At 41.6% G+C, this 9,394-nt stretch overlaps 1 protein-coding gene across 2 annotated transcripts in view; it reads left to right on the plus strand.

Annotated features, from left to right (window-relative positions):
• The window catches only part of Sgcd (sarcoglycan delta), a 645,238-nt gene that overhangs the window by 198,976 nt on the left and 436,868 nt on the right, over nt 1–9,394 (plus strand). Inside the window, exon 1 of one of the 2 annotated variants that reach the window (XM_004629389.2) lies at nt 8,730–9,223. The exons of the other annotated variant lie outside the window; for it this stretch is intronic. The gene's annotated coding sequence lies outside the window, so the exon portion shown is untranslated. Of the gene's footprint in view, nt 1–8,729; nt 9,224–9,394 lie in introns of those variants that run through there. 2 annotated transcript variants of the gene reach the window in all.

The following is a 9,394-nucleotide window of genomic DNA, read 5'->3' on the forward strand; positions in this document are numbered from 1 at the left end:
TTTTTTTTTTTTTTTTTTTTTTTTATCAGTTTTCCATTTAGACTTTAAAAAAGTGCATTAGCTCAGATCTTTGCAGTTCATGTTTGGAAGAATTGTGCTGAGTCTTCTGCTGTGTGGCTCTGCCAGCGTTGAATCCACAGGAGAGGGCCTTCTGAGTGTTGCTCCCTTCCTTAAGTCAAGCTAGAGGTAAACACGCCGATCAGATAGCCAGTCCTGACCACACTGACCAGTGTATTTCCGTTCTTGCCTAGTTAGTGTTTACCCTCTTCCTGATTAGGGAAATGAGTAGCAGAGGGTGTCATAACAGAGTCCTTAAGGGTATTTTATCCCAAATCTGTTTCTTTGTATCTTTTACATCAGCAGTTTACCCTAAAATAGAGTACTAATGCAGTACAACCAGATTCTGGCTTCTAACAACTTTTGCTAATTACAGGAGATGGGGCCCTTGATATGAAAAGAGCATGCTGAAGAGAACCAGATGGAAAATCTAGAGGAGCTCCCAGCCCTCGAACCCTGAATTCCAAGATAACAGGACTGTTTTTCTTCCCTGCGTTCTAGCACATTCCTAATGTGACCCTGGATGGCAGGTTAAAGGTAGAAGAGAAGATTTTTATCTGCCTTTAACCCACAATAATAACATATCTCTTGACTTATGTTTTAATAGTATTTTCTATAATCTTGTCTGTTTCCACTTAGCTTTCTGTTAACATGATATATAGAAATCCTCAAAGAACCTACTAGTTGCCTAAGAGACTAGGAGGAGAATAACTGTAACCAGCATCTGCATCTTGTACAAGAAACACTTTGCGAGCAGAGATTACCCCAGTAAGTGCACAAGTGCTGCGGGAAATCGTGTCCTAGACTGATAACATTCATGCCTCAGTGGGCTGTTTGTGTCATTGCAAGCTCTAAAATGTTGGCCATCGCTGTTGTAGGCCCAGGAGGCAGCAAGGGGGCAGCAAACAAAACTCCTTTGCCAGACTTCTCTGCTCACTGTTGTGTGCATGACTCCACCCACACACTCCCCTTCTTTAGTTCTGAGTCTTCTCATCTAAGTCATGAAGAGGTTTCACTTAACATACATTCTGTCCTTCTAGGTTGGAATATGGTGTGACCCACCATTTGTGACTTTCAAAATGTACATAAAATTTCCTTATATGCAATCTACTGCAAAGTATTTTTGCTACTGGCAGTATTTATCATCATCATCATTATTTTAGTATTGGGGACTATAACCAGGGACACTCCACTATTGAGTTATAGCTCAAGCCTTTTCTATTATTATTTTTGTTTTGTTTTGTTCTGTTTTGTTTTGAAGTGGATCCTCGATATTGCCCAGACCAACTTTTGAGTTTCGGTCTTCCTGCCTCAGACTCCTGAGTAGTGGGGATTTGTGGAATGTGCCACCTACAGGCAGTATTCTTTGTTTTTTTCTTTTTCCATAATTTTATTGAGAAACAAATAGCAATGAGACAGTTTCAAATCACATTGGTAGGACAGTTCCACTAATTAACACATAGTATACTGCCTTCCTAGTGGTTATTTGTTGTACAAGATGCAGACATGATATCCTGTTTACAGACACTATTAGAACAAATCCCTCTAGTCATTGAATTAAGAGAATGTAGCTATATATCTAGGCAGTATTCTTTATTAGGTGAAATAATACATGTTTGGAAAGTAACAATTACATGCCACTGTGCTCTTTGTGGCTTATCCAATGATATCTCTGTCACATATAGAAGAAACTCTTCCTAAGGATCAAATAATTTGAAATGTGTAATGCTGAATTTTCTGATATTGGTAGCTTTTGACTTTTTGGTATGTGTTTCTTTTTGTTTGCTCAATACAGTTCCTTCTCTGCCGTTTGACTAAGATCAAGTGTGCTGTGCAATTACTAGTTTCAGGAATTGGATTGTGAGGCTTGGCCTTTGGTTGTAAGCAGTACTTTTTGCTCACAGAGCTTGTAATTGGCTTGGGATTCCTACACCCAGGAGTTGTATTCTGTACTACCAAGCTCTGATGGGATTGTAAAAATAGAGAGGAGTGCTGCTGTGTGTTTTTCAAGCATAGATCTTATTCATTTCTGCCTGTTATGGAGTCGGGCCCAATTTTATTGATCAGAGTAAATTTTATTTCCAAATAAAAACGTGATATTTCAAGAGTTTACTTTCAGAGAGCCACATACACTGGGAAATTATGTACCAGAAAGAAATTGGAAAGAATTCATATTTGTCAGGGAAAGGAAAAGAATAGATGGGCCCACACACTTAACTATACCAGTACTTTCTTTGTGCTGCTTCATTAATTTCTTTTAAAAACATATGTTTGCAATGAGTTTCATTACTAGTGACATCAATTATCAATGTGCAGTTCCTTCTCCAATCAATGACTTAGTTTGTGTACCACACATCTATTTAAGTTTCCAAAACAGAAGATGATGTCAGCTTAGATAGGGTGTCTGGCTAGTAGAGATATTCTGAAAATGTGTGGGTCATTGACTTGTCACTCAGCCAAATGTGCTGGTCCAGATTTCTTCCACCAAAAAATGAAAGTATGTATTTTCAAAGTCACCCAGATAGTTTTGCCCTTGACAATGCAAAAGCAGCATTGAATTTTTTTTTGTTTTGAAGACCAAAGCAGGAGGTCAGTTCACACCAGGCATTATTTAGGATATGACCCTGCAAAGGAAAGTCCAATACCCTGTTCCTGCAGTCATCCACTGTTGGTTTACATCAAGTACAACTGTTGGCAACTCAAATATAGTCAGTGTGCTTGCTGCCCTTTCACTAACTAATTCCTGTGTACTATTCCCAAGAGGGCCTTTCTTCTGCAGGATTCATATTGTAGGCTTCCTGACATGTTTTCCTGCTTCTCTCATCACTCTACTTCCCTCTATGGCACAGATTAAGCTTTCTCCTTCCCTTTTGCCTCTCAAATTGCCATAGGAGCCAGCTATAGGTAGCAGGAGGACCCTGACAGGGATTAGCTCAGGCATGAGGGAATGGCTCAAGCTGGGCTATCTAAAGTTGTTCTGGAGAAAGATACTGGATTTTTCCAGTTAGAGTAGGACCCGAAGGGAAGGGTTTACTACCAAATTTTTCTTAATTTTATTGAGAAACAAATAGCAATGAGACAGTTTCAAAACAGGTTAGTAGGACAGTTATAATAATTAACACAATGCATATTGTTGTCTTCATAGTAGTTATACATAGTAAAGATCGAGACATGATATCCTGTCCGAACACTATTAGTACAAATCTTTCTTCTCATTGAATTAAGAGGAAGTAGCTGTATAGCTATCCTCACTATTTTGTATATACAGATACAAAATGGTCCCTCATTTGTGTCCTCATTTTTGATTTAGTTTTGTCAGAGATGAGTATTCCATTGCCATTTAAATATTGTAGGTGCGTGAATTCAGCAAAGTAATCCAATACACTCCAGTAGGCCATAATAGTAGTGGGTTATCTGCAGGACTGGCAATATCAGAAGTTGTTGACTTAAGCCTTTATAGAACAAATAAATATATGAAAAAATGCTCCACATCACTAGTCATCCATGAAATGCAAATTAAAACAATGCTGAGATACCATCTCACTCCAGAAAGAATGACTATCATAAAAAAATCAACCAACAACAAATGTCAGAGAGGCTATGGGGAGAAAGGAACCCTTCTCCACTGCTGGTGGGAATGTAGACTGGTGCAACTGTTATGGAAATCAGTGTGGAGACTCCTTATAAAACTAGGACTGGAAATCCCATTCAAGCCAGCTATCCCTCGACTGGGAATTTTCCTGAAGGAACTGAAAACACCATAACATAGTGTTATATGTGCATCTATGTTTATAGCAGCACAATTTGTGATTGTCACCAAATCTTGGAAACAACCAAGATGCCCGTCACATGTGGAACGAATGAAAAAGATGTGGTATTTTTAGACAATGGAGTATTACTGAGCTATAAAGAATGATAAAGTCAAAGTTTTTATATTTAAGTGGATGCCACTTGGAGATTATAAGTGAAATAAAACAGGCTTAGTACCGATTTGGAGAGAGTGAGACTAGTAGAGACAAGAGCCTCCTGGGGAATAAGAGGGTGATAGCATCTACATTATATTTTAACCACTACACTCAGATCTACAACTTGATTTACAGTGGTATGATTTAGCACATTACTGACCCTTTGTCCTTCAGCTAATCTGAGTCACTCCTGTCAGCTGTAATCTAAAGTGTTATCTTGAAGTCCTGTTTTCAAGTTTTACTCTCTCTCTCTCTCTTTCTCTCTCTCTCTCTCTCTCTCTCTCTCTCTCTCTCTTTCTCTCTCTCATTTATTGGATACAGGGTCTCACTATGCAGTTCAGACTAGTAGTGATCTTTCTGTCTCAGCTTCTCCATCGCTGGGATTACAGGCATGCCCCACCATGCCCTGTCTTGGCACACCTAGGGTTCTGGGGCAGGCATGGCATGTGCTACCATGGATAGAACTCGGGTCCTTGTGCTTGCCAGACAGGAGTGTAGACCACCGAGCTATCTCCCCAGCCTTACCTGTATCTTCAGGACCTCACAGCATCATCTCAAATGAGCCTGCCCTCTTCCGCAAGCCAAAAGGTGGTAGATGCCCATTTGTATAATCACAGCCTACATTGTATGCCAGGTCTTTTCTGAGGATCTAACTTGATAACGTCTCTTAAGAGTCATTTGGATAAAAATAGGAATGACTTATTAGTTTTCTTACAAAAAAATATTTGTATCTTATAAGACACCTTGGATTCCTGAATTCAATACGACACCTTAACAGGTTGGAAAGAATAAATGTAATTGGCTAAATCAATATATTGACATCTGGATTATATTCATGTCACTGCAATGTGGATTTAAAAAATACCCTGAATTCCCTTATTTTAAAGTAGCCACAGTTCATTTCCTGTGAGTTATGCATGGTGTGAGGAGTAGAATACAATCGGAGGCACAGAAACATAATTTAGGTCTTCAAGGAGAACATTCGTTGTCCATCAGGAAAACTGACACAAATCAAACAAAACCCCAATACGGATGTACTGACAACTATAATCAGTGCCAGTCCTTGAGCACATAAAACATGAAGACTGTTCAGAGAGCAATAAATCTTAGAGCAAGGGATGACAGAGTGTAAATCTGAAAGCAGAATAGGAGGTAAGTAGATGAAAGCATGCCAGGGAGGGGAACTTGTAGGGGAAAAAGTGAGTTTCTTCCAGGAAGAGAAAATAGCTTTTTTTTTTTTTTTTCCAAATTTCCAGTAGAAAGCTTTAAGATTTATTTGAAGGATGAAAAAGACAGGAAGAGAAACAGCAGATGGAGCTGAAGGGGTAGACAAGGAACCACCTCTCACTGAGCTCTCAGCTCTGTCCGAGAGTTGCTATCTCTTCCTTTCACACAGGAGGTGAAGCATAGAAGGGGTTTAGCTCAGAGTGGCAAAATCAGGTTCATGTTTTAACGGAGTCTACAGTTTAACCCTTTAAAAATACAACATGGATTAGAATAATTCAGCTTTAAAAAAAACACTATTTAAACATGTTAATGAAGAAATTTTAGATGAGATTGCTAGGTGTGTTACAGAACAAAGGATGTCCTGTCCCACAATGTACGTCACACAATTTTTTCTACTATTGTCTTAGTTACTTTTCTTATTGCTGAGAAAAAATACCCAATGCCAAAATACCCAGTGAGGGGGGGAGAGAGAGAGCGAGCGAGCGAGCGAGCGAGCGAGAGAGAGAGAGAGAGAGAGAGAGAGAGATCTTTTTGTCCCTTAAATTGTATGCAGGCAACTCACCCTAGGGCAAGAGTAGCACTCACACCCTCAATCACCAACTAGATTCAGCCACCTCTGAAGAGGCAGCCGCCATGACTGCATGAGGCTTTGGAGGGAACACCCTGACTCAAACCATAGAGACAATGAATAAATTATTTTATTTTTTACTTCATAAGAAGGCTCCCATGTTAGTCATATAACTTTACTAAGCCTGGGACCAGCATTCAGTGGTGAACGGTGAGTTCACACAGTCCCCTAAAAATACTTCTTGAGAAGCTCTAGTAAACAATTCTCATATATAACCTTGAATAACATGCCAACATTTGGGTCTTATTTTCAGGCTTGGATAATACCCCTAAATGTGATCTAAGTCCTTTTCCAGGATTTCCACATAGTTATCTAGAAGCAGAACATCATACTGAGGCCCTTCTCTTCGGATTCCCACACTGAAGACGGCCAGGTTGACATTCTTTGGGACTAGTGGGATGAATTAGATTATAGCACTGTTATTTTTCTTTTAAGTCTGTACTTAGTCTTTCCAGGGATTTTTTTTTAATGAAATTGCCTAAACATTTGTAAATCATTGGAAGCTAAGAATTACTTGAACTGCTTCTTTTGTTTCCCTGAAGGAAGATGAACACAGCAAACGTGATTAACGTAACGTGAGTGGTTCATTAACCACTGAGTACCACTGGCTCTAAGGCAAAGGCTGTGGAACTCAGGATTACACAGATAGAAATTTGATCCTGTAGACTTGCTAGCAGCTGTTTCCCTTCCTCCAAAAAGCATTTTCTTTCTCAATTTGTGGCATTTCATTTTTCTGCTGCTGTTATTAATTTAGGACACTGCAATTTTTGAAGCTAAGAATTGCAGTTGCTGATAGTCTTCTATCTTTATAATGCTAAGGCTGAGAAGCATGGAAGGAAAGTCCCTCTCTGCACAGGGCACTTTGTTCAGCATCCCAGAACTGATCGCAGGTTTGATCACTGTTTTCCTTCCTTGTGAGCTAATCTTGAGCCCAGATTACAATATTATGTTTAGGGATTAAGTAATGATTAGTGGTTTAGTGGACTTAAAGTCCCAACAATGCTGTAGGGCACTTTTCTGTGTTTAAGGTGATACATCTCGATTGTATAAAAGTAAGACAGCAGAAAATGTTGCTAACCAAGGCTATAGTTTATTATAGTGCTCTTACTGGATGAGAGAAGACATTTTGACATTCAAGTAAAATATGCTTCATTTCCGCTTCATTAAAAATGTGAAATTAGGGCCAGCAAGTTAGCTCAGCAGACTAGGTTGCTTAGGCAAGTGCAGGGACCAGGGTTCCACCCCTCACCCACCCCCCAGTACCACATGCTGCCCTGGCCCTGCCCCCAGCTGCACTGAGCCTGCCCCTGAGACCAGGTATGGTAGCACATGCCTGTAATCCTAGATCCAGGGAGGCTAAAAACAGAAGGATCATTATGTGTCTCAGCTGCATAGTGAGACCCTGTACCAAATTTTAAAAAGTGAAATTGATTTCTAAGCATACCATAAACAATTTCCACAGATTATCTCAGTGGATCCACCAACGGCCTCTGTGGTAAATTCTGTTACTATTCCCATGCCACCGACAAGGAAATTCAAGGCAGAGAAATTAAACAGGCTCATGAGGGGTCCTAGCTGATCAGAAGCATAGGAATGCAGGGCAGGCTGCCTGCCTACAGCCCTGCTAAAAGGGGGGCTCTGGTGGCGTCCCCATATTACGCTGAAGCAGAGAAAGCAGCGGAAGAGCACCACTGCCTTTTGTAGCCACCGCTCTGCACTAGCTGTCTCGGCAGCTCAGGGCTGCTCATCCTTCAGGGCGTCTGCTTTGCTGTGTAAGATGAAGGCTGGAAACAATTTGGATTGGCTGGTCTCTGAGGTTCCTTCCAATGCTAACGTTCGCCGATTCTGTAATTGCCTCTTGACCTTAGATGTACGTATGACCTAAGATGTACACACACACACATACACACACAGAGAGACACACAAATACCTCACAAGGAAAAAAAAATCTGATCTTGCTGAAAGTGCTCACTACACTAATTTTATTCTGAGCCCCAGATCCCACCCAACCCTCTTATTGACTTTGGCCCCTTAGGAATACACAACATTTATAAAGTCTGGCAGGCCCTGTTTTTTTAATTTGCTAGGAGGGTGTGATGCTGGGAAGTAAAATTTTAATCACAACAACAAAAACAACAACAACAAGGAAATCACTCAGGACAAATACAGCTTTCTCATTAAATCATCTTTTTACTACCATGTTACCTTGACAACTTAGCTTCAGCTCTTTAGGTGTGGGACTTTCTTAAGGTGTGAAAGAGGGTTTTTTTTCCTCCTGTGGCTTGAGATTTCCTCTCATTTTATGGGAAAAGGGAAATGTCAAGGTTAACTCATAAAATCCAGCTGCAGGTACACGGGACGTCTTGGGCAGGAAGCGACCAGAAGTAAACACAGGTAAACACAGGTGCTCAGAATCAGACGTGAGCCGATTCAAGCTGCCTTCTTCTCTCCTTTCTGCTTCCCATCCCCGTGACACACAGTGCAAAAACCTGGAAAATGTTATATTTTGGACCAACTAGCCCAGTTCCACAGCAGAGAGCACCAAAGGTGCCTGACGAATAAATGCATTCTTTTTAGTTGCTGCAACGATCAGTGTACATGTCAGTCGCGGGGTGAGGGGACAACTCCGAGGCGCCAAACTGGTCTGGAAAGGCTAAAAATATTGTTTCCCCTCGAGCAATTGAAATTTTGAGCAAAGACTCAGGAAGCAGCAGGTAGGGGGATCAAATTAGAATTCATATCTCTCAGCTGTACTAACTCGTTATCAGTCCTGGGGAGAGCTCTCAGGGATAACAGGGGTCAGCTGGGGACTCCTTGTGGCAGGAGTCAATTTAACAGGAGCGGCATGGAGCTGAGCAAGGAGAGGACTTATCTCCAGCATCTTGCTTCCCAGAGCAGGGCTTGGGTGGAGAAGGGCTGAAGGATCTGGCTTCATTCTAGAAGCACTTTCCTCGCCGTGAGTGGGAGCGCAGCGGAAGCCATGAGCGGTGCTGCAGGGAGCAGGGAGAGAGGCGATCCCTCTGCACATGTGTTTCACTTTGATGGCTGGAGAAAGCCTAGTAGCTTCCAGTCAGCCTGCTAAAGCCAGATTGAAGAATAGACAGAGTACGGTTTCAAAGCAACCCGAAAAAGAACGGGAATGCTGTTCAGGAAATTCTTCAGGCATGGGCAGGGACTTGGCTACAGTTCTGCAGTTGGAAAATCTGACTGGGGCAGCTTCTGAACACAGGCAGGGCCTGCTCACACTCAGCGGGTTCAGTGGCCGCCTCCTTCCCAGCTGCTCAGCACAGCCAGGAGCAGGCAGCTGCCATCGCCAGCAGGCCGTTTGCTTTGGGAAAGCGAGGAGGTAGGACGCCTTTCAGTTCTTGCATTTCAGGGCCTCTCTGTACTTTCTAAGCCCTCTGCCTTTGGTTTGCTTGAAGTTCTCTCTCTCTCTCTCTCTCTCTCTCTCTCTCTCTCTCTCTCTCTCTCTCTCTGTGAGAATTAACAAGTTAGAAGTGAATTGTTTAAGCATTCA

This window comes from Octodon degus, unplaced genomic scaffold (assembly GCF_000260255.1).
Source record: "Octodon degus isolate 3935 unplaced genomic scaffold, OctDeg1.0 scaffold00029, whole genome shotgun sequence".
In the NCBI taxonomy this organism is placed as follows: Eukaryota; Metazoa; Chordata; class Mammalia; order Rodentia; family Octodontidae; genus Octodon; species Octodon degus.